General features: G+C 35.3%; 1 pseudogene; it reads left to right on the top strand.

The window, feature by feature from the left end:
• Window positions 1-6,807, top strand: part of LOC105081664 (Y-box-binding protein 1 pseudogene) — an 80,377-nt pseudogene extending 73,570 nt beyond the window's left edge.
• The last annotated feature ends 17,984 nt before the right edge of the window (window positions 6,808-24,791 follow it).

The following is a 24,791-nucleotide window of genomic DNA, read 5'->3' as shown; positions in this document are numbered from 1 at the left end:
TATTTACCAATCTCCCTTTCAGCTCACTTTCCACATGTGATCTGGCTTCCAACAGCAGACACTCACAGGAGATACATACAACTAAAAATGAGGCAGAGAACATGCTTCTGTTGTTCTTGCCGGCAGTGAGAGCTGGAAAATCATTTGGTGTTCTAGGGTGGCAGTAACAGTGTCCCCAGTGTTTGCATTCTCCCTAGTTTGTAGCTGCTAAGAGGTTTTCACCTTGGAGGTGGGAAGTGTGGCTCTGTAATCCATAGCTATGTATGCTTCTTGATGGCTGGGTTGTGACTGAGCTGTGGTCATGGAGTCAGCATGTAGACAGTGATTTTTTCATTCCGCAACATTCAGCCTCTGGCAGAGATATTTATTTCCTTGGCAGGCCAGTTCTAAGATGCTATTCCAGGTGTCACTCTTGGAAGCTCAGCCTAGAGCTTGCTCATCTGGCCCTTTCTACAACTTTGTAAGCACTTAATTCCCTGTATTAAATCCTTTTTTGTAGGGGCAGGAGTGGTATCTGTTATCTGTAAGTCTCTGACTGATATAACTAGGTTGCCTGATACAAGATTGACACAGTCCAGTCTTCATTTCCATAAAAGAACAAATAGATAGTTTATAAATTAAAAATGCCCACTTATAATAGTAACAAAAAATGCATCTTTGAGATAATCACAAAAGATTGCTTAAACACATTACAGAAAACATGAAAAGCCGTATGGTACTCATGGCTTGGAAGATCCAATATTGTAAAAATATCAGTTCTCTTCAAATTGAAATAAAGATTCAGTGAAATTTCCCCCCCAAACCACAATATGTTTGTGTGTGTAGAGGGGGACTTGACAGTCTTATTAAAAACACTGAAATTACAGTAGAGAGGCCAAATAACTTGAATCAGTTTATATTGATTTAATTACTGAATGTCAAAGACAACTATATTGATTTTTTATTGAAGTATAGTTGATTTACAATGTTATATTAGCTTCAGATGTACAGCTGTGTGATTCAATATTTTTACAGATAAGTAGCTATTGTAAATAGTGCTTCTGTGAACATTAGGGTACCTGTTTCTTTTGGAATTAATATTTTCATTTTTTCTGGATATATACTCAGGAGTGGAATTGCTGGATCATATGGTAGTTCTACTTTTAGTTTTTGAGGAACTTCCATACTGTTTTTCATAGTGGCTGTACCAATGTACATTCCCACTAATGGTGTATAAGTGTGCCCTTTTCTCTGCATCCTTGCTGACTTTTGTTATTTGTAAACTTTCTGATGATAGCAATTCTGACAGATGTGAGATGATAGCTCGTTGTTTTGAATTGCACTTCTGTAATAATTAGCAATGTTGAGTACCTTTTCTCATGCCTATTAGCCATCTGTATGTCTTCTTTGGAAAAATGTCTATTATAGATCTTCTGCCTGTTTTTTTTTTTTTAACTGGATTGTTTGCTTTTTTTGATACTGGGTTCTGTTAGCTATTCATATAGTTTGGGTGTTAATCCCCTTTTGATCATACCATTTGCAAATATTTTCTCTTACTTTGTAGGTTGTCTTTTCGTTTTGTTGTTGGTTTTCTTTGCTGTGCAAAACCTTTAATGATTAATTAGGTCCATTTATTTATTTTTTTATTTTATTTCTTTTATCTTAGGAGACATATAAAGAAATATTGCTATGATTTATGTCAAAGAGTGTTCTGCCTATGTCCTCTTCTAGAAGTCTTATGGTTTCAAGTCTTAAATTTAGGTGTTTTAACCATTTTGAGTTTATTTTTTATATGGTTTGAGGAAATGTTCTAATCTCAGTCTTTTACATGTAGCTGTCTAGCTTTCTGAGGACCATTTATTGAAGAGACTCTCTTTTCTCCATTGAATATTCTTGCCTCCTTTATCATAGATTAATTAACCATAGTGTGTGGGTTTATTTTTGGACCCTCTGTTCTGTTCCATTGATCTATGTGTATGTTTTTTGTGCTAGTATCATGCTGTTTTGATGATGGTGGCTTTGTAATATAGTCTGGAGTCAGGGTTATGATACCTCCAGCTTTGTTCTTTTTTCTCCAGATTGTTTTGGCAATTTGGGGTCTTCCATGGTTCCATATAAATTTTAGGATTATTTGTTCTAGTTCTGTGAAAAATGTCATGGGTATTTTGACAGAGAATGCATTAGATCTGTACATTGCTTTGGGTAGTATGGCCATTTTAACAATATTAACTATTTCATTCCAAGAACATGGGATATTTTTCTATTTCTTTGTGTAATTTTCAAATTCCTTCGCCAGTGTTTTGTAGTTTTCCAAGTATAAGTCTTTCACATCCTTGGTTAGGTTTATTCCTAAGTGTTTTGTTCTTTTTAATACAATTCTAAGCAGGATTGTTTTCTTACCTTCTCTTTTTGATAGTTCATTATTACTCTATAGAAAAGCAACAGATTTCTGTATATTAATCTTGTATATTGCAACTTTACTGAATTCACTTATTAGTTCTAATGCTTTTTTTGGTGGAGACTTTACAGTTTTCTATATACAGTATCATGCCATCTGCAGTGGTAGTTTTACTTCTTCCCTTCCAATTTAGATGCATTTTATTTATTTCTCTTGTCTCATTGCTATGGCTAGAACTTCCAATATTATGTTAAATAGAAGTGGCAAGAGTGGGCATCCTTGTCTTGTTCCTGAATTTAGGGGAAAGGCTTTCAGCTTTTCACTGTTGAGTATGGTATTAGCTGTGGGTTTGTCATAAATGGTCTTTATTATGTTGAAATATATGCCTTTTGTACCCATGTTGAAGAGAATGTTTATCATGAATGGATGATGAATTTTGTCAAATATTTTTTCTTCCTATATTGAGATGATCATGTGATTTTTATTCTTTCTTTTGTTATGTGACATATCATGTTGATTGACTTGTGAATATTGAACCATCATTGCATCCCTGGAATAAAATCCAGCTTGATGATGGCGTGTGATCTTTTTTATGTACTGTTGGGTTCAGTTTGCTAATATTTCGTTGAGGATTTTTGCATTTATGTTCATCAATGATATTGGCCTGTAATTTTCTTTTTTTGTGGTTTGCTTCTCTGGTTTTGGTACCAGGGTAATGATGGCCTCAGAGAATACATTTAGGAGTGTTCCATCCTCTTCCATATTTTGGAATAATTTGAGGAGAATAGGCTTTAATTCTTCTTTATGTTTGATAGAACTCCTGTGTGAATTCTGACCCTGGACTTTTGTTTTCTGACTATTTTTTTAAATTACAGATTCAATTTCAGTACTAGTGATTGGTCTGATCAAATTGTCTGTTTCTTCCTGATTCAATCTTGGCAGGTCGTATGTTTCTAAAAAACTATCCATTTCTTCTAGGTTGTCCAATTTTTTGTCATATAACTGCTCATAGTATTCTCTTATGATTTTTTTTTATTTCTGTGGTAGTAATTGTTATTTCTCCTCTTTAATTTCTTATTTTATTTATTTGGGTCCACTCTCTTTCCTTCTTGATGAGCCTAGCTGAAGATTTATCAATTTTGTTTATCTTTTCAAAAAATCAGATTTGGTTTATTGACCTTTTCTGGTCTTATTTAATCTCTAGTTTATGTATTTCCTCTCTTATCTTTATTATTTCTTTCTTATACTGACTTTGTGTTTTGTTTGTTCTTTTTCTAATTCCTTTAGGTGGTAGGGCAGGTTGTTTATTTAAAATTTTTCTTATTTTTAGAGGAAGGCGTGTATCATTATAAACTTTCCTCTTAGAAAGGTTTTTGCTGCAGACCATAGATTTTGGAGTGTTGTGCTTCCATTTTTATTTGTCTCAAGGTATTTTCTGATTTCCTTTTTTATTTTTTAATTGACCCACTGTTTTTAGGAGCATATTGTTTAGTCTCCATGTGTCTGTATTTTTTTTCTCATTTTTCTTGTAATTGATTTCCAGTTTCATGTCATTTTGATCAGAAAAAAATACACGATATAATTTCTGTCATCTTGACTTTGTTGAAACTAGTGGTATAGCCTGTGATCTATCCTGGAGAACATTCTATGTGCACAAGAAAGAAACGTGTATTCTGCTGTTTTTGGATATAATGTCCTGTAGATATATATTGAGTCCAACTGGCCTATTATGTCATTTAAGACCACTGTTACTTTATTCTTTTCTGTATGGATGATTTGTCCATTGATGTCATTGGGGTGTAACTGTTCCCTACTATTATTTTATTATTTTCTATTTCTCCCTTTATGACTGATAGTATTTGCTTTATATAGCTAGATGCTGCTGTATTAGATGCATATATGTTAACAAGTGTACTATCCTCTCCTTGTGTTGATCCCTTTATCATTATATAATGCCCTTCTTTGTCTTTTGTTATAGCCTTTGTTTGAAAGTCTGTTTTGTCTGATATGTGTATTGTTACCCCTGCTTTCTGATTGTCCCTGTTTGCATGAAATATCTTTTTCCATATCCTACTTTCAGTCTTTGTGTCTATCTAGCTCTGAAGTGAGTCTCTTGTAGGCAGCATATAGAAGTGAATTATTTTTTTAATCCAGTCAGCCTCCTTATGTCTTTTGATTGAAGTATTTAGTCCATTTACACTTAAAGTAATATTGATAGGAGTGTACTTATTGCCACTATGTTAATTGTTTGGAGGTGGTTTTTTGTAGTTCCTTTTTGTTCCTTCCTTCTTCTTTTGTTCTCTTCCTTTGTGATTTGGTGATTATCTTTTGTGTTGTTTGGATTCCTTTCTCTTTTTTGTGTGTATTTATTATAGTTTTTTTCTATTGACCTTTTCATTCAATGCAATTCCAGTAAGATTCTAGCAGTCAAGGTGCTTTTAAAATGAATATGGAAATGCAAAAACCTAGAATTATACAGCAAATAAACAAAAACTTTGAAAAACAGAAATTGGAGGACTTCAACAGCTTGTTATAAAGCTACAGTAAATAAGAGTGTGTTATATTGACACAAAGATAGAGACAGAACAACATGGCAGAATACAGACTCCAGAAGAAAAAAATCCATTTTTATACTATCAATAAAGGTACAAGGGAGCTTCAATAGAGAAAAAAAAGGTTGTTTTTTTTTCCCCCTAACAAATGGCTCTGGAACAGTTAGCTATCCAAATATAAAATGATGAGCCTTTATCAATACCCTATAGCATAGACAAAGTTAACTCAAAATGAATCACAGTGCAAAACCTAGAAGTACAAAACTTGTAGAAGAAAACAGGAGAAAATCTTTGTGATTTTAAATTAGGCAGACATCTTAGATTTGACACCAAAATCACTATCCATAAAAGAAGAAATACTTGACAAATTGGATTCTATCAAAATTAATTATTGCTCTTAAAAAGACAATGCTCAGTTCGATCAGTAGCAGGAGCGGAGAGCGGACCCCAGAGAGCCCTGAGCAGCTCCACCGCCGCTTCTGGCCTAGTTACCATCTCACCCCAAGAGGAGCCACAGCTGCTGCGGCCGGCCCCAGTCACCATCACCGCAACCAAGAGCAGCGAGGCCGAGACTCAGCAGCCACACGCCGCCCCCGCCCCCGCCCTCAGCGCTGCAGACACCAAGCCCTGTACAATGGGCAGCGGCGCAGGGAGCGGCGGCCCGGGCGGCCTTACATCTGCGGCGCCTGCCAGTGGGGGCAAGAAGGTCATCGCAATGAAGGTTTTGGGAACAGTAAAATGGTTCAATGTAAGAAACGGATATGGCTTCATCAACAGGAATGACACCAAGGAAGATGTATTTGTACACCAGACTGCCATAAAGAAGAATAACCCCAGGAAGTACCTTCTCAGTGTAGGAGAGGGAGAGACTGTGGAGTTTGATGTTGTTGAAGGAGAAAAGGGTGCGGAGGCAGCAAATGTTGCAGGCCCTGGTGGAGTTCCAGTGCAAGGCAGTAAACACGCAGCGGACTGTAACCGTTATAGACGCTCTCCACGTCGCAGGTGTCCTCCACGCAATTACCAGCAGAACTACCAGAATAGTGAGAGTGGAAAAAAGAATGAGGGATCAGAGAGCGCTCCTGAAGGCCAGGCCCAGCAGCACCGGCCCTACCGCAGGCGGAGGTTCCCACCTTACTACACGCGGAGGCCCTATGGGCGTCGACCACAATATTCCAACCCTCCTGTGCAGGGAGAAGTGATGAGGGTGCTGACAACCAAGGTGCGGGAGAACAAGGTAGACCAGTGAGGCAGAATATGTATCGGGGTTATAGACCACGATTACACAGGGGCCCTCCTCGCTAAAGACAGCCCAGAGAGGATGGCAATGAAGAAGATAAGGAAAATCAAGATGAGACCCAGGGTCAGCAGCCACCTCAACGTCGGTACCGCTGCAACTTCAATTACTGATGCAGACGCCCAGAAAACCCTAAACCACGAGATGGCAAAGAGGCAAAAGCAGCCGATCCACCCGCTGAGAATTCGTCCGCTCCGGAGGCTGAGCAGGGCGGGGCTGAATAAATGCCGGCTTACCATCTCTACCATCATCCGGTTTAGTCATCCAACAAGAATAAATGAATATGAAATTCCAGCAATAAGAAATGAACAAAAGATTGAAGCTGAAGACCTTAAGTGCTTGCTTTTTGCCTGTTGACCAGATAACTAGAACTATCTGCATTACCTATGCAGAATGGGGTTTTATTATTTTCACCTAAAGACGTCTCTTTTTGGTAACGACAAACGTGTTTAAAAAAAAAAAAAAAGCCTGGTTTTTCTCAATACACCTTTAAAGGTTTTTAAATTATTTCATATCTGGTCAAGTTGAGATTTTTAAGAATCTCACTTTTAATTTGTAATAAAAGTTTACAGCTTGATTTTTTCCAAAAAAAAAGTCAACAAACTGCAAGCACCTGTTAATAAAGGTCTTAAGTAATTAAAAAAAAAAAAAGACAATGCTAAGAGAATGAAAAGACATTCCACAAATTAGAAGAAAATACTTGCAAACCTATATCCAATATAGAATTTATTTCTAGAATATATAAAGAAATCTTAAACCTTAATAAGAAAACCAACAACCTAATTTATTAAAATTAAAGATCTTGTTAAATAAAATTTTTTTAAAATATTTTAAATATTTCTCTTAAATAAAAGAAGATATAGATGTCAAGTAAGCACATGAAAAGAGGCTTATCATTAGTCATCAGGGAAATGCCAGCTAAAACTGCAATGAGATAACCTTTCAGAACCAGTAGAATGCTTAACATTTAAAACAAACCAACAAAACCAAAAAATAAAATACCAAGTGCTTGCAAACATATGGACAAACAGGAACTCTCATACACTGCCGTTGGGAATGTAAAATGCTACAACTTTGAAAAGCAGTCTGGCAGTCTCTGAATAAGGTATATGCACTTCAACCACATGATCCAGCTATTCCTGTCACAGATATTTTCCCAGACATTAAAACATATGTCAGCATAAAGAATTATACACAAATATTTACTGCAGTTTTATTTGTAATAGCTAAAAACTGGGAACAACTCAAATGTCCAACAGATGAATGGATAAATGGGAAAAATATAGCAACATCATATAATTATAATATCTGTGATGACATGATTTGGGGTATGACACATTTGGACATTGGCTTCTGTCTTCTATTCCATCCAGTTTTGAATGGTTTCAGAAGAAAATCCTTATTATTTTCTGCAAGAAGAAAGAGTTATATATTAGGGTACAGTAAAGTTAGGCAGGGAAGAAGAAATTTGTATTATAGGAAATGAATGCAGGGAATGGGTACCCAAGTATTCAGTTTCCCTTATATTCTTTCAGTTTAATCTCCCCTGAGCAGGATGGTGTGATTAGTGCCAGCCAGCTAGGGGAACCCTGGAATTGCTGTCTTTGTCCTGCCAGTCTTAGAGAGCCACAATGTATCAGCCAGGGATTTCCAGAAAAACAGACCCAATAAGATATATACATGTATAGAGAGAGTTTCATTGTAAGGAATTAGAACATGTGATTATAAAGGCTGAGAAATCTCATAGTCTTCCATCTGCAGGCTAGTGGCCCAGGAAAGCCATAGTGTGATTACAGTCCAAGCCCAAAGACCTGAAAACCAGGGGAGCCCTAGTCTGAGTCCCCAAGAACCAAAGGAGCCCGTGGCCCTAGTGTGAGTTCAGGGGAAGACAGGTGTCCTCGCTCAAGCACTTAGGCAGACAGTTAGTTCTTCCCTGCTTCGGGTTTTTGTTCTCTTCAGGCCCTCAATAGATTGATTGATTATGTCCACACAGACTGGGGAGGGTAATCTGATTTAGTTAGCCTACTGATTTAAATGCTAATCTCATCAGGAAACACTCTCACCAACATTCAGAAATAATGTTTAGTCAAATATTTGGGTACCTTGTCCTACAGTCAAACAGACAGATAAAATTCACCATCACACACAGGTCCCAGAATACTCCCCACAGCATCTGAGTCAGACCAGCAAACAGGCACCAAGTGGCAACAAAGTGCAGCCCAGATCTGGACATACTGATTTGCACTGGCAGACCCCAAACTATGGCAGGTTAGGTGTATGGACTCAAAAATCCTGCCTTTTACAGAGTTGGATTATTATATATCATCATCATTATTATTTTTTATTGATAGTATTAGAGTATTTTGCCGACTTTTCAATATACTTGCAATATATGTGACAAAATGCATTCTTAATACATAAGGATCGCTTATATAGTGCAAGGAAGAAAGACAAGTAAATAATTTTTTAAATGGATACATTTATAGAAGAATACAGAGGACCAGTGTACTTTGTGGAAAAACAAGCTGTACTAAAAATCACAGAAATGCAAATTAAAGCAAAACAGCATGAATGTTTGTACATCAGATGGGAAAGAATGTTGTGAAAGATTGAAAATTTTTGGTTTTGATGTGTTTATGAGGAAATAGGGATTATCTTCCAATGTTGGTGGAAATGTAAATTGGCACAAGTTTTTTTGAAAAGCAATTTTCTAGATTTTATCAGATGTAAAACACACATAACCTCTGACCTAGAAATTTCATGTTTTGACTCTATGCCAGAGAAATACTCACATATGGGCACAAACTTATATACAAGGATATTGAGTTTGTCGTTGTAAATAGCAAAAAAACGAAACAAAACAAAAACACATGCACACAATGTTCATTCATGAAGGTAAAATTTACTTATGGTGTATGTAGGTAATTTAATACTATGTGGCTATTGCAAAGGTGATGGATGTATTCACACTACCATGGAGACACCGGCATTGTTCACGTTGTACACTATATGGGAAAAAGTCACAGAATTATAAATAGGATCCTGTTATTGAACTATGTACATGCAGATAGGTACATTTGTAAATTCATTGAAACTAATCTAGAAGAAAACATTTCAGGTTAGCTTTTAATGAAGTTTCTCTTTAAGGAGGGAGGTGGAAAAGGAGTGGTGAGAGGCCAAAAGGCACTGTTACCAAATCATCCTACAAACTCATAATTTATTGCAATTAAAAAAATAATGAAATCGAAAAACATTAGCATGACTTGACATCTGAGTAAAATATGTGCATGGGTGAATTGGAATCAGTTGACAGTATCTCTAAGACATTTAGAATTTGGATTGATGGTATTCAATGAAAGATAAGTGGGAAAGATTTTATTTAATATGAGAGAAGAATATGGTTATTATTACTATTTGAGAACTGCTGAATTTTTAGTTCCTTTGGTTTAACAGAGTGCTCTTCCAAAGTAGTTATATAAAATGTAATGCTCATTACCATGAATATCTGTATCAGAACAGTTTTTTCATTGAATATTAAAATCATTTAGGAGTCTGTAAGAAGTAAGTAAAGAATGGTTAAAAATATATTTATAAAAAATGTGAAATTTTCTACCCCAGAGTGTTTGGTATCAGCTCATGTATGATATTATTTTCAGTTCATTCAATTGTTTTGTCTATTTGTTCTTCTATCTTTTCTTTCTCTCTTAAAGACGTACAGGGGATTTACAACAGAGCTTTTAAAGATGAATAGTTAAACAAAGGGGAAAGGGTATTTCAAACAGAGAGAACTAGAGAGAAGGAAAATCAGAAGAACCTGGCACAGTCATAACTCTACAACACACATCTTATTACTGACATTTGAAGAGGAGAAATTTCTGCAGGGATAAGACTGGGGATGGGCTGTGTTCAGAAATTTCTCAAGAATGGTTCATTGACAGATTGGCTGGCAGGTTTCACCCAGAGGTTTAGAATGGGCATCTTATCTTCCAGATGGATCACTGTTGTGGGACAATCAGGTGAGTCATAACAGAGGCCACTATTTCTCAATTTGGGGACTAGAGGGAAGTGATCTGAAGACTGAAGAACCCATGAGCTCCTTCTGAAGTAAATCACTTCCTGACTAAGATCTCCTCAGAACAATCTCTAGAAGCCATCTCAGCTTACAAACTTTACTTGGTTATTAAAGAAAATAAGGAGCATGGGATTTTAAAGTTGACTTTATGAAGAATGACTGGAATATATGTCAGGGCCAAAGTCAGGCAATACACTAAGTTTGTCCTAGAATATAATTTCTGACACTTTTACATATTAACTGGAATCAGAAATAATGAAAAAGAATATGAAAACGAATATATGTATCTGCATGACTGGAACATTGTGCTGTATGCCAGAAATTGATACATTATAGTTGACTATACTTCAATTAAAAAAAAAAAAAAGCAGAACCAAAATTTTTGAGTGCCAACCTGAAAAATAAAAGAACTGTTAATGTTAAACAGGACCCACAAAAATTTGAGAGTATGATGTAGAGAAGGCAAATTGCAGAAAAATTATTAGAACATTTTTTCAACCTGTATTCTGTTTACTGCACATATCATTGTGTAGATAACAAAAACAATGAAAGTAAAATTTAAACTCAAAAGGAATTTGTCTTCTGATCCAAATTTTAATGGGATAAAGATATTATCAATTAGGTGAAAGACCCATTTATTAACAAATGAGTAAGTTTATCAACCATCAACAAGCAAACATGGTACAAATACAATGCTACCCATCACGAGGTACTTGAGATAACAGCCAACTTAGTATACAAGTGAGCAAATGGAAAGTCAATTTATGTTATTTACAGTCTACTAAAGATTACATTAAGGAAATAATTAAAAGGATGATAATTCTAAAACATCTGAGTGCCATTTACATATCTTCATTTGAGAGGGAGGAGAAAATTATCCTTTAGAACAGGATGATCTGGGTTTCAGGACTTGGCAAAAAAGAAATGATTCTAAACCTTCTTTCTGAGTCTGCTTTCCAGTGAACTGCATTCAGTGACATTTTTAAATTTCTGGTGCTCATTTTACTTCCCTAACTGCTTCTGTTCTGTAATCTTCACTGGGTTCCCTTTACATACTTCCCTTCCTCTCACCTCCATGTTATCATCCACTATGAGTTAACACTCTCTTTACAAGAAACTTGGAAAACATGGATATTCTAATGACTTTAGCTAGTATCTTCATTCCAGACCCTTTCTATAAACTTCATTACAATATTTCTCACTACTCACAGATGTCTTCAAGTCAGCGCCATTCAAACTGACTTCTGGGAACATAAATCCTCATCCGCGTTTCATATTGTGCTGGCTGCTGGGGATTACAAAATGAATAAAACCTAGATCCTCTTCATAAGAATTTTAGTAGCAAAACCGGATACCTACATAAATAGCCACAGTGTACTACCATGAGTGGCAAAATTATTTCTACAAAATGGTGAGAATTTCAGTTCTTTCAACTGGGGCAAAGAGAGGCTTTGAAAAATGTGACTTTTGCCAGGTCTTGAGGGATGAATAGGACTTAAGTGGTAAACAGGAGTGGAAGAAGAGCTTAATAGTCTAGAAGAACAGTATAGACAGAGCATCTGTGCACTGAATTCTGTAGTGTGTTTGAGGGTCAGTGAAGAATCCAGTGTGGCCAGACCCATTGCTGGAAATGGGTCACAAAGTAGCCTGGAGTCAGGCTTGAAGAAGTCAGTGCTAGGTTTAGGGGCTGTCATATAGTGTCTGAGAAAGTCATTGATAGTAGTATTGTAAAAATACAGTTTGGGGAAAAGTTTGGAATGAAGGTAGATTTTAGAAATTAGATCTGTTGCAATAATGCCAGGAAAATAATAAGGATAGAACAGATAGGCAAGTGAAATGTGGGGGCTGGAACAAAGGAAATAGTTTTAAGAGCCTTTCAATAGTATCCACATGATTTTGAAAAGCAAGGAGAATTTTACATATTCAGGGACAAATGATGGTGGTTGAGAAATGGAAGATGTCAAGAACTACTTAAATTTTTAGCTTGGGCATCACAGAGAGTGATGCTGTTAACTAAGAAAAAGGGTAGGATTGGATGGAAGGATAGATTCCATTTTGTATGTGTTGGCTCTTGTTCATGCAGGTGGAAGTATTAAGTAGAGACCAGCACAGTTAGTCTGGAGTTTAGGAGAGAGACGGGCTGGAGATAGACCTTTGGGAGACATCAGCACGAATGTGATAGTGAAACTTTGAGAGTGGAGAAGTTACTCAGAGAAAGAATAAAGAATGAGAGGAGAGGCAAGGATATCACATTGGTGAGAAAGTTGGAATCATTGCTGAGGAGGAAGGCAGGAAGAAAGATCCAGTAGGAGGCATTTCACATGAATATCTTTCTGCCTTTTAAAACTTTATTTGCTCAAAGCCATTAATTAATCTTCCTGTAACCAGTTTCTTCTTGCTCTTCCATTCTTGTTCATAGAGTCAACATTGTTCCTTGAAACTAGAATGCAAACTTTGGAGCTATGATCTTAGTAGTCCTCTGTCTCTCTCCATGTTTACTTTAGATTCCTTCTCATAAAAATTTCTTCTATTTTCATCTTTTCCACTCTGGCCTTCTTCCCCTTTGATCTACAACATCTCATGCCTCTAACGCTGCAATGACTTACCCAGTATTTCTCTCCTGGTGCTCCTGCCTTCTCATCACTAATGTATTGATCTTCTTAAAACATGTCTTTGATTATATTGAGGGCAGGAGTGTTCATTATCTCCACATTAGTTACAGAATTGAGGTCAGACTGCCTTATTTGTCATTCACCTTCTTTCCCAGTTGAGTTCCACCTTCTTTGTGAAGACTTCTACTGCTGCCTACATGAGTGTTTTGTCGAGAACAGTTGTTCCATGGATGGTAACCCTGGCAGTAACTCGACTTCTGTCCCTTTGGTCATCTTTATTCCATTTTACTCCCATTATTTCTGTAATTCCTCAGTGTATTTCAAGCCCAAATATCACATTTCTATGGTTCTCATTTTGAAAACTACTTATTTGTATCCTATCATAAACAAGTATTGTTAATTTTTTTATGCATTTGTGTCTCTAAACTGCATGTGCCTTAAAAACAGGAACTGTCTTAACCTCTCCTTTGTCTACTCCATGATCCTACACGCACCAGGGGCAAAGTTTGGCTTATGTGATTCTCGAGGATATAGTGGGTAAATGAAAATAATCATGGGATTATTAATTATAAATTTTGAGAGGAATTTTTCAAACCTCCTAAGGATTTGTAGCAGCATAGTGATTTTACAACACAAATAGTATTATATTGCTCACCTTCCCCTAAAACAATCTTCTTGGAAAAGTGAACCTTATAATATTTCTAAGCAAAATTATAGTTTGTTTGATATTCTGTTGTTTTGCATACTTTTGTTGTGTCTGGATGTCAGGAAAGCATATCAATACAAAACTCAGTGGGCTAACACTCCAAGTTTCTCCCTCTTGACCCACCTGAATTACTGGGAAGGCTGGTGCAGCTTTAAATTACTGTTTCCGTCAACATCAAAAGAACAGCTATTATCATGTAATACATATTAATACCAGAGCAGATCAACTTGAGGCTCACCTGGGGGGCTCCGATGACTGGTGGTTCCTGAATCATTTGCAGAGCAGACTATTTTGTATGTGAGTGAAATATACTACTTCTTAGACAGAAACATTCTTTGGGACTCTTTTAGTTTTATGGTCACTTCTATGTTTCCCTTTTGCCATATATTTTAAAGGCACACCTGATTCTCCTGTGTTCTTTCATGCACAGCCCATTGCCTGGCTGGTGGGCACGGTGCTAAAGCTCACCTCCTCTGCACAGCTTGTTAATTTCTGCTCTGCTCATGCTCTGCTGTGGTCAGGGAACATTTTCTAGTCCTCTTATCCATAACCACTGATTCCCTATTTGAGATCCATGCAATTTTTCCTTTTAAAAGAATAGCCTTGCCTCATACATGTGGAAATCCATTGTGTTTATTGCCAGTGTCATTTTGAATTCTCATCTTAACCGGAATGTTGCTAAATATCTCTACCAACCTACGTTTTTATCCCATTACCGAGGACACTGATGAACTTTAAAAAAAAAAAAAAAAATTGGTCCCAGTATTCACCCTGGCAGAACACTGCTTCCTATGTCCCCTCTGGGTAACATTACTCTTATGGAGGAAATTTATTCTGAATGACCCTCCAACTAGCAATTAGGCAGTCTGGGCCATAATTTCTCATCAAATTGATAATGGTGTAATGAAGGAAAGAATGTAAAGCTTTGCTAAAGTCAAAAGGGGCTCCATTGTCTCTCTTTCATCTACCTATCCTGTCATTTCTTCATAGAAGATTAATCTCGTAATTTCATAAAATGCTGACACAAGCTTTATGGCTTCATCACCAAGTAGTTGATATCCTCATTATGGCCTTCTTGTGGCTGGAATAATTCTTCTTACAACATATTTGAATTCAGACAGAGATGGAATTTCAGAAGCTTACCAGGATCATTCTTTATCGGAATTTTGCTGGTATTTCTCCATAATCAAGCGGAATGCCTAGCAAAGCTTCTGCAGTCTTAATTTGACTGATAAATTCCTTTCTACCTGTGATAGGATAGAGCTCTGTTGTGGTCTACAAGATTGTAGTGTAGGCTTTGTTTCTGTTGTGTGATGGTCATTCTCAAATGTGCTGGAGGAGGAGATAGCAAAGACATGGTGTTTATTCTTTGAGTGCCCACTGTGTCCTTGTGACTCTCTTCTAAGCACTACTTTGTATGTCATGAACGTGAGTCATTCAGAAGGGGCAAAGGGCCCTTAAGGCTAAACGTATGGTAAAAGATGGTTATGGTGTCGGAAAACAACAACATTCTTCTGATGCTGATCTTGTTATGCATTAACAGACAGTCTCCCTAAGGATTAACTTGGCCTGGCATTGCAATGAGTTGTCCATGAGGCCCCGTCTATGAACTGGCATGTTTTCGCTTCTCTGAACAGTGACTCATTAGGCCACTGAAATGATCAGAGTTTAGTGTGTATGGGTTTACTGCTCACAGCTCCAGAGCTATCTCAGGTTTAATGTGCCTTCATCAAGATACTATGATGCCCTTCAAGCTGCTGCATCGAGTAGAGCTTTTTGAACATCCATTGCAGAATTTGTGGTTCTGTGTAGTCTTCAAAAAGGAAGGTATCACTTTTTTTTGAGGGGCATGACATTTGATTTGGGTTTAGTTTGCATCTTATTGACTCCATCAGGTCTTCTAATCTTTCTCATCATTTCCTCATTGAAAAAATACAGTTTTTTTCTCATGCAACTCCCCTAACAGGTTCTATATTAATTTGACTTTTGATGTTTATCTTTTTTTACTATATTTGTTAACATTTCTGTTACTTCTCTGTTTTTAATTCATTAGTCTCTGACTTCATCTTTCCTTCTTTCAGCTATTCTTTTGAAAATATTAAATCCTTACTTGTATTTGATACATGACATTTTCCTTATTCCTTAATTGTTAAGAAATTTCATGCTATGCAATTGCAACAATAGTTTCAGCCACACGCCTTCTCAGTGAGGAGGCAGGCCAAGCTGCTGTAACAAACAGATCCCAAAATACAGTGGCTCAAACAGGTGATAATGTGTTTCTCTTCAATACAATAGTCCAGATAAGTAAGCCGTTAAGTGCTATCATTCATGGGACTTAAGTTTCTTTCATTTTCTCATTCCGTCATTCCTGCCGTACTGTCTTCATCTGCATCTTCAGAACCAAGACAACACAACTCTCAAATCTAGTCTACATAATAGAAAGAGAGAAAAAGTCCAGAATAAGTGACTTTGTTTATAAGATGCTGACCTGGAAGCTGCACCAGTTATTTCTCTAGATCCCATTGGCCAGACCGTTGCTACATGGCCAACTGTAGTTACAAAGAAGGTTGGAACCAGTTGTACTACAAAACAGGTTGGAAAATGTCTCCAACTCTGTGACATTCTGTATCAATAGGAAGATAGGCAAAATCAGTTTTGGAGCCATACCCTTATTGTAATAAGTGATGTTCTCATTTTTACTATTCCGTAAATAGTTTATGATTTTGTTTTCCTCTTTGATTCAATAGTAATTTTGAAGAGTTTTAGAATACCATTAATTTGAATTTTAAACATATTTATTATTTCTAACAATTGTGTAGCAGTTAAAGAAAGAAATGTTTGTTTTCTTCTTGTTTTCAATGAGAGGGCTTAGGCCCTTGTCAATTATTGTAAATGTTCCATGGATTCTTGGAAAGAAAGTCTACAATCTGTTTATAGGATTAAAAATCCAAATGTATGTCATAATAACTTTCATAATAATATTTTCAACTTGTCAACCTTTTTCAGTACATTTTTTCCATTGATCTAGCAAAAATATGTAGTTCCATTAAGATATCCCACAATGTTATTGTATCTCTAACATTTTTGCTTTATATATTTTATTCTGTCATTCAACACCTAAAATTCTGTAATTCTTTTATTCTGAAGGTTATGTTTTATTAATATAAAATAACCCCATTTGTTCTTTTTAAATTTTTATTTGAATTTAATATCTCATACTGTTAATGTTGAAGTTTTTGCTTTGTTTTTATTAGGTTAATGAATTTAGTAAGGAGAAAGTTAAATTATTTTTGGACTTAAGAAGATGTATTCAGCATGAAGGGTGCTTGTTGGTGGGGGGAAGGGAGGAGTGTGTGAAACATTTTATGTTAAAAAATAAAACAAAACAAAACCAGGGACTCCCTGGTATTGAGAAATGCTTTCCTTCCTCAAGATTTAAGTTACTTAAAGGTATCAATGTGGTCAAGAGTGACCTGTCCAGATTCTAGTGACCAGGAATAGCTAATCTTCCTGAAATAACATTACCATGAAGGCTTAAATACGCTGGATCAGTGGGCTTATTTGAGCACTAAGTTGGTTGTTAAAGGTGAAATGTGCTTCTAAATTCCTGAGACAGTGGAAAAAGAACTTTCCCAGCCCTGCCATCTTCAGATTAAGCTTTTGCCCAGAGGAACCAAGCCTGCAGGTGAATCTAAATTGCTTTAACATCCAAGAGCCTAGATTTTTGTTGGCTAAGAACACTTTGGTGGATCATAGCATAGAGGAAAGGATGTTTTCTGTGGAAAATTCTCTGTGATAGATTGTACTATTGTATCTCATCCTCAAATGTGGATGAAATATATTTCCTTACCCTATTCTCAGGCTGTGCCACCCTCATTACTTATTTTAACTAGTGGAATTGAGATGATATGCTATCTAATTATCAAGCAGCTGTTTTAAAGAAAGTTGTATGATTCAGTTAAGCCCCTTGTGGTTTCTCCTTCAGCTATGAGAATAATGTGGTTCAAATAGGAGATGCAGCTTCTGCCACACCCTAGAATGAAGACTTGTGAAACATATCTGAACTGAATGCTAGCATAGAACATAACTGCAGCTGATCAGCAACCTAAATGTAATGTGAGAAAGAAGTAAAACTCAGTTGTAATTCACTGAAATGGGGAGGGGGGAGGGTATTTTTTACACAGCCTAACCTAGCAATACTGACTAACACAGAAGTTTGTTACATGGAAGTTTTGTCTCTGTGGCAATATGGAAGAATACGGAGTAGATTTTTGGGACATGTGCAAGCAATGGGAAGATTTTTTTTTTTAAATATATTTATTGTTTATTCCATTTATTTGTTTTGCATATATAAGATTAGTGTTGGATAAGAAAAGTTGTTATTTTAAGAAATTTTTTTTACTAAAATGGTATTCCAAGGTAAGTGTATCCATATTGTTCCTTTTTTAACCACTCATGCAGACAGTGAAATAACCTTAAAAACTCTTCAGAAGTTTGTATGTGGACATTTATGAAACTTGAGAATACAACATAAAGAATTTCGATATAAACTTCACACAGCTTGAATAGTTAACATTCTACCATTTTTGCTCTGAGTGACTATCTGAATATTCTTGCTGTAGATCACTATATGGTATTAAACTCTATCTATCTATCTATCTCTCTATTTCTCTATCTCTTTATCATCTATCTACCATCTTCTATTTGTCTATATCATCTCCCACTCTTTCTTTAGAGTTTTTCTTTGGTTGTTTTTTGATATTTTTTGTTTGCTTTTTGTTTTAATACAATGGACCAGTCTTTATATATAAATAAAATGTGAAACTCTTTTGAGTTTAACAGATAAATTCTTCAGTATTTCTAACAGATATGAACTTAAAAATCGTAACTGTTATAACTGTGATACTAATATTACACTAACATTTTAAATTTATTTAATCTTATCTAGCTGTCAATTATGTTGACTTTTTCCAAATTATTTCAGAAATGCCTAAATAATTGGTTTGTGTGAATTAGTATCAAATGGTTCACAAGTTTATGTTTGATTGGCATATCTGTTATGTTTCTTTTAATCAATAATAATTCAGCTTACTTTTATTCCACCTCCTTTATGCTGTTAAAAAATAGAGTCACTTTGTAGAATTTCCCCCATTTTGAATTTGATTGGTTATTTTCTCATACTCTCACATAACTTTGTATCCTATAATCAGATTTCCGGTAAGCTAATAGAGCTAGAAGCTTGGTGATGTTCAGGTTAATTGGTTGTTCTTGATGATGACAATGCTATTCCTATTGCATTACATGGAGGCCCATGGTATTTTGTGGTTGCACTTTTAGTTATGCTAAGATTGGCCTATAGGATCAGGCCTATTCGTCTATTCCCTCCTTTAAATTTCTCCAACAATGTTTCTACTGATGGTTTAAGCAGTTATTGTTGGTAAATATCTAAATCTATTATTTCATTAAGGTTTATAAAATGGTGATTTCTTAGTTTCGTATTTCTTCTGCATGTATTAGCTGAGATTCTTCTACAGAGGAGGTATATTTGATCAACTATTTGTTTACACTGAAATTTTGTCCATATGGGAAAGGCAGGATAGATGCTTGAATTTTTTCTTTATCAATTTTCAAAATGATTACTTTCAGTGGTTAGCAATAAAATTTTTTAGCATAATTAGGAAATCAAATTATTTTATCTTTGGTTATTTGAGGTCCTTTAAATTTGACTCCTGTGTCTCTTTACAATGATCCTCCTAGTCTTTGATAATGCTTTGCTTTTAAGCAAATCATAAGCAAGTCATACATTTATATTTCCTGCATCCAAACATGGATTCAGCTATTTTTCCTAGAAATCCTGGATCCTCTTAATTATAAATGGGATTTAGGGATAATAATATGAATACTCAGGGTACTAACTGCTACTGAGTTGCTATTGCTTTTAGCCCATTTTGAGTGGACAAAACTAGAAAATATGTAATTTCTACAAAGGGAAAATAAATAAATTGAGTTTCTGCTCATCTTACTAATTCAAATGAAAACATTGTTACTCAACCCTATTTAAATTTCTATAATATTTGTATATCTTTCCTCTTATTCTGAAAATCTTGGATCCTCATAATATTAATAGTGTTTGTTCACTCCTCATCTATCGATCATCTTTCTTTCTATCTATATCTATCTGTAATATTGAGGTCCTGTTTGGAGGCCAGTAATTTGCCCCTCTTGAGTAGCTAATAGAGTTCATACCACAACCAATTCCCTTTTCTGAGGTTGCTGTGCACCCGCCCTTAATCATCCTGGGGCTGTCTATCAAACAAGGGAATCCCTATGCCCAGGAACCTAGGAATTTGTTCACATTAGCTAATCCACTGGAATCCTGTGAAACCTAGCTAACCTCATCCCGCTTGCCATACATAAGCTGCTTTCTCCAGCTCCAGCTCGCTGTTTCCTTGACCCTAGTGCAAACCCCTGTGTGGACCTGTGTGTTGGCCTTCTTTTGTTTGGAGCTGTAAATAACAGAGGTCTGCCTTTTATCTATTTTGTTTTTGTGTGTACCACCAACAAACGAAAAGATCTTTAAATCTTATAAAACATCATCTTTCTCTCTCTCTGTTTCAAAATAACAACACAAATATTGTTATCAATAATTAGATAAATGAATGCAGTTTACGTATCTTTGTGCTTATTTTGTTTTTAGAATAGTTCCTCTTGAGGGAGGTGCAGCCCAAATACTGTGTGTTTCAAATTCCTTCTCTTGCATACTTCTCATCCCTGGAAATAGTATTCTGTATGGCTATGCCAACAATTTGACATACAGTTAGGCTTCTTTGTTCCAGCTTGTTTTTGAATTTAGGGATTACTTTGCTATTTTAAAATTATGTAAAATATTTGCATACCTGCAAGGCTAAATGTACAAAACAACAGAGATGAAGAGAAGTCTAACTTCAATAACTGCCCCCCAAACCCTCTCCCATTCTGTCCTTTCTCTGAATGTTACCATTTTTACTAGTTCTTGATTTCACATCCCATTGTTTCTTTATGAAAAATTCTATATATTCACAAACACATACACACATGCATGTGCATGTATTTTCTCTGATCTTCTTTATCAAACATAGTATATTATGCACACTTTTCTATACCTTGCTTTCTTAATTAATATTTCCTGAACATGACTCCATACAACATATAGCTATTTCTTACTCTTTTTAAAAAAAAGAATTTTATTGTTAAGGACAGTTTTACATTTGCAGAAAAATTGCAAAGGTTGTACAGAGAGTGCCAATAAACCTGCACTCACCTTCCTTTATTATTGATGTCTTGAGTTAATATGGTAAATTTTTACCATGAATGAACCAATACTGATATTATTAATGGAAATCTCTACTTTATTCATATTTCCTTAGTTTTAATCTAATATTCTTTTACTGTTCTAGAATCCCATCCAGGATACCACATTACACTTAGTGGTCATTTTTCTTTAGAACCCTCTTGGCTGTGATAGTTTCTCATATTGTCCTTGTTTGTGATAACCTTGATTGTTTTGAAAAGTACTACACAGATATTTTATAGAAAGTCCCTCTATTGGGATTTTTCTCATGATTTTCTCATGATTAGGCTATATTGATATATTTTGGGGAGGAAGACCACAGAGGTAAAGTGCCATTTTAAAAGCATCATATCAAGGATATATACTATCAACATTACTTGTTACTATTTATGCTGACCTTATTCACCTGGCTGAGGTGGATCTCTCGCTATAAATTCACTCGTCCCCCCCCCCCCCTTTCATACTGTTCTTTTTAAAAGGAAGACATTATGTACTGCCCACACTTAGAAAGGAGAGATACTCTCCATTTCCTTGAGAGTGGAATATTCATATAAATTATTTTGGGGAGGTTTGTCTTTTCTCTTCTATTTATTTATTCAATCATTTATATTAGTGTAAACTCATCAATATTTATTTGACATATTGGGTTATAGTCTGATACTGTTTTACTTGTACTCTTGCTCACATGACCCTTGGTTTGGCCATTCAGTGGTCGTTCAGTCGGCTTCTGTGTCCTTCTGAAATACACCAAAATTTGTAAGAGATTTATTTATGTTGTTGAGGACTTCCTTATTTTTTGGCACAACAATATGCTCTAGAATCATCTTGTATATTACTTGCCCCAGTCCTAGAATCAGCCATTTCTCCAAGGAGCTCAGGTTCCCTTCATTGGAGAATGACATTAGAAACCAAGATCTGAGCACAAGTTGTGCTCATTGCTACCGGGGTGTTATTCCTTCTGAACCCTCTCAGCTAATAGATCAAGGAAATACATATGGCTATATTAACACTTATATACACATAACCATAAGTATCTCTATATGTAATCATCTGTATTTATTAGTTCATACTGATGTCTCCAACTTAATCAATTACTGCATCCAGCTTCCTCCTCTTGCTTTATCTGTAAACTCCCACTGAGTTGAGAGTTTAATGAGAAAGTTGTAAACCCAAGGAAAACAGCTTTATAAACAGGAATACAATGCTTATTGGCAGTGGGTTTTTGTTGTTGTTTTTGTTGTCGTCGTTTTTTCCTTGAGTTGACAGATCCCAGTTATTTCCAAAGTTACTTAGGCCATACCTCTTTCTCCCAGCCCCTTCAGTGAGCTTGTTGGCTTGTTTCCTGTATTTGTAATACAGTTACTTTTGTCAGTCTGCAGTCCATGCTAGGATTCCCTGACCAGAAGTTTTCTGTTTGTTTCTTTTATTACTTACATTAAATCTTACTCTTTGTGCAGTAAAGTTCTATGGATTTTGACATATGTATAATATCATATACAGACCATTATAATAACATTCAGAATAGTTTCACCTCTGGTGGGTGGGGAGGAAACTTCCCTTGTTTAATAAATACCCCAGCTATCATTGACATTTTTTATTGTTTCCATAGTTTGTCTTTTCCAAAATATCATATAATTGGAATCATACAGTATAAGGCCTTTTCTGACTGTCTTAATTCACTTAGCAATGTTCATTTAAGGTTCATCCATATTATCCCATGAATTAATAGGTTTGGTTTTTTTTTTTTTGTATCATTGAACATTATGTTACTGTATGGATATACCAGTTTATCCATGTGCCTACTGAAGATAATCTTGATTGCTTCTAGTTTTTTTGCAATTATGAATACACTGCTATGAACATCTGTGTTCAGGTTCTTGTGTGGAATTAAATTTTCCATTCATTTTGAGAAAGCCTTAGGAGCATGATTGTTGGATTATATAGTAAGACTGTGAAACTGGAGAAATAAGTCTTACTAATATATTTTATTTAACACAATATATAAAAAATTCACTTCAACAAATAATCTATATACAACTTGCATGTAAGATATTTTACATTATTTTTTGTACAAAGTCTTTGAAATCCAGTATATATTTTACACCCTCAGTAGTCTATTTTGTCTAGCCACATTTCAAGTGTTCAGTAGCCACATGTGGCTAGTAGCTACTCTTTTAGGGTTAGCAGAGCTATAGACCATAATTTGTTTTCTTTAAGCTTTTATAACATGTTGAAAGATAGAAGTATTTTTTAATTCTACCAATAATAAATTTATAAAATTCATATTTTAATCTGTAGCTCTCAAATTATTATAGTAAAAAACAAACCAATTTGTGACTGTCCCTATACGTTTTGAAGAGGTTGGTATTATTTAACTGACCTCACTCTCACGTACTTAGCAAAATTTTTTGATTACTCATCATTGCTTATTGTTGGTTTTTTTAAACATTTTTTTATTGAGTTATAGTCAGTTTACAATGTTGTGTCAATTTCCAGTGTAGAGCACAAATTTCAGTCATGAACATACATATATTCCTTGTCACATTCTTTTTCACTGTGAGCTACCACAAGGTCTTGTGTATATTTCTCTGTGCTATACAGTATAATCTTGTTTATCTATGCAATATATGCCCATCATTGCTTATTGTTAGAAAACTCTTCAGTGTTAGGTATTTCTTCTAAATAATACAATAGTTGCATTTCAAAAATTTTCATTTTGCTATGAGGTAATTTGTACAGAACTGTATAATAATTTAGGCCTATTGCAAAGTCATATTTCTTATACTTACAAGAATTGTTTTGTTCAAAAAGCCATGTTACCCAGAATGCCATTTTCTTCCATGAATTTGCAACTTTGCTTTTGTGTTAAGAGAAAACCTTATTAATCCAATATTGGTTTATTTAGGACAGCAAGAGGACTGCTAGTCCCCAGATATCTAGATGCTCTGTTACTTTAATAAAAATATTTTAGATAATCTCAAGCAAGTTAATTGCAATTCTGTACTTTTTTTTCTCTTGGTCCCCTGTGTTAAGAATTAATAAGATTTTTACTGCATTATGTTAGCATTTTCCTGATACTAAAATTAAGCTTATAGTACTGTAGTTTCTAGGGTAATTCTTTTTTATATTTTAAAATGATGGTAGTACTCTGACTTTTATCAAATATTCTACTTGTTTCCCGTAATGTCTCAAACTATTACCAAGATCTATGTACATAATTTTATGGGTTTATATCAGTCTTGGTTTAATTAAATCTATTTTTATAATTTGACCAAAAAGATAAATTAGGAAGTACTTTCTAAAGTTTTTTTTTTTTCCAAAAGTATTGTTCTCATTATAGAAGCAGTCGCTATAGATTTCCTTTCAACAGCACACTTACCTCTTGCCAAAGTGCTGGAAGAAGTGTTATCTATGCATGTTTGTATCTTGAAAGGACAGAGTGTATGTAAAAACGGAGAGGGTAAAATATAAATGAGAGAATTGGTACTGAGAGGGAGGGAAGGGATCAAAAGCCCAGCAAAGAGAGTCTTATATGAGCAATTAGGAGGTGCATTTCTTCTGTAACTACGTTTATACTTGAGACAATTAACCATCAGCAAGACAGAACTGTCCCTAAGGAAAATAAAGTTTTCCCATATTTATGGATAAGAGGCTGAAAAACCCACAGGTATCTTCTCCCCTTTTGCCATCTTACTTGCGATCATTATGAGGAATTAAAAGAGTGTGGAAATATACCTGGGGATGGAAAATGCGAAAAAGTGCTATTTGTGCAGCAGTCCTGAACTTGCATCCCTATGTGCTATGGAAAATTAATAAAAAGAGAGTGATACATAGATACAGGCAGGATG

The sequence above is a fragment of the Camelus bactrianus genome, chromosome 1 (genome assembly GCF_048773025.1).
Source record: "Camelus bactrianus isolate YW-2024 breed Bactrian camel chromosome 1, ASM4877302v1, whole genome shotgun sequence".
Taxonomy (NCBI): Eukaryota; Metazoa; Chordata; class Mammalia; order Artiodactyla; family Camelidae; genus Camelus; species Camelus bactrianus.
This window is presented reverse-complemented; position numbering and strand designations above follow the sequence as displayed.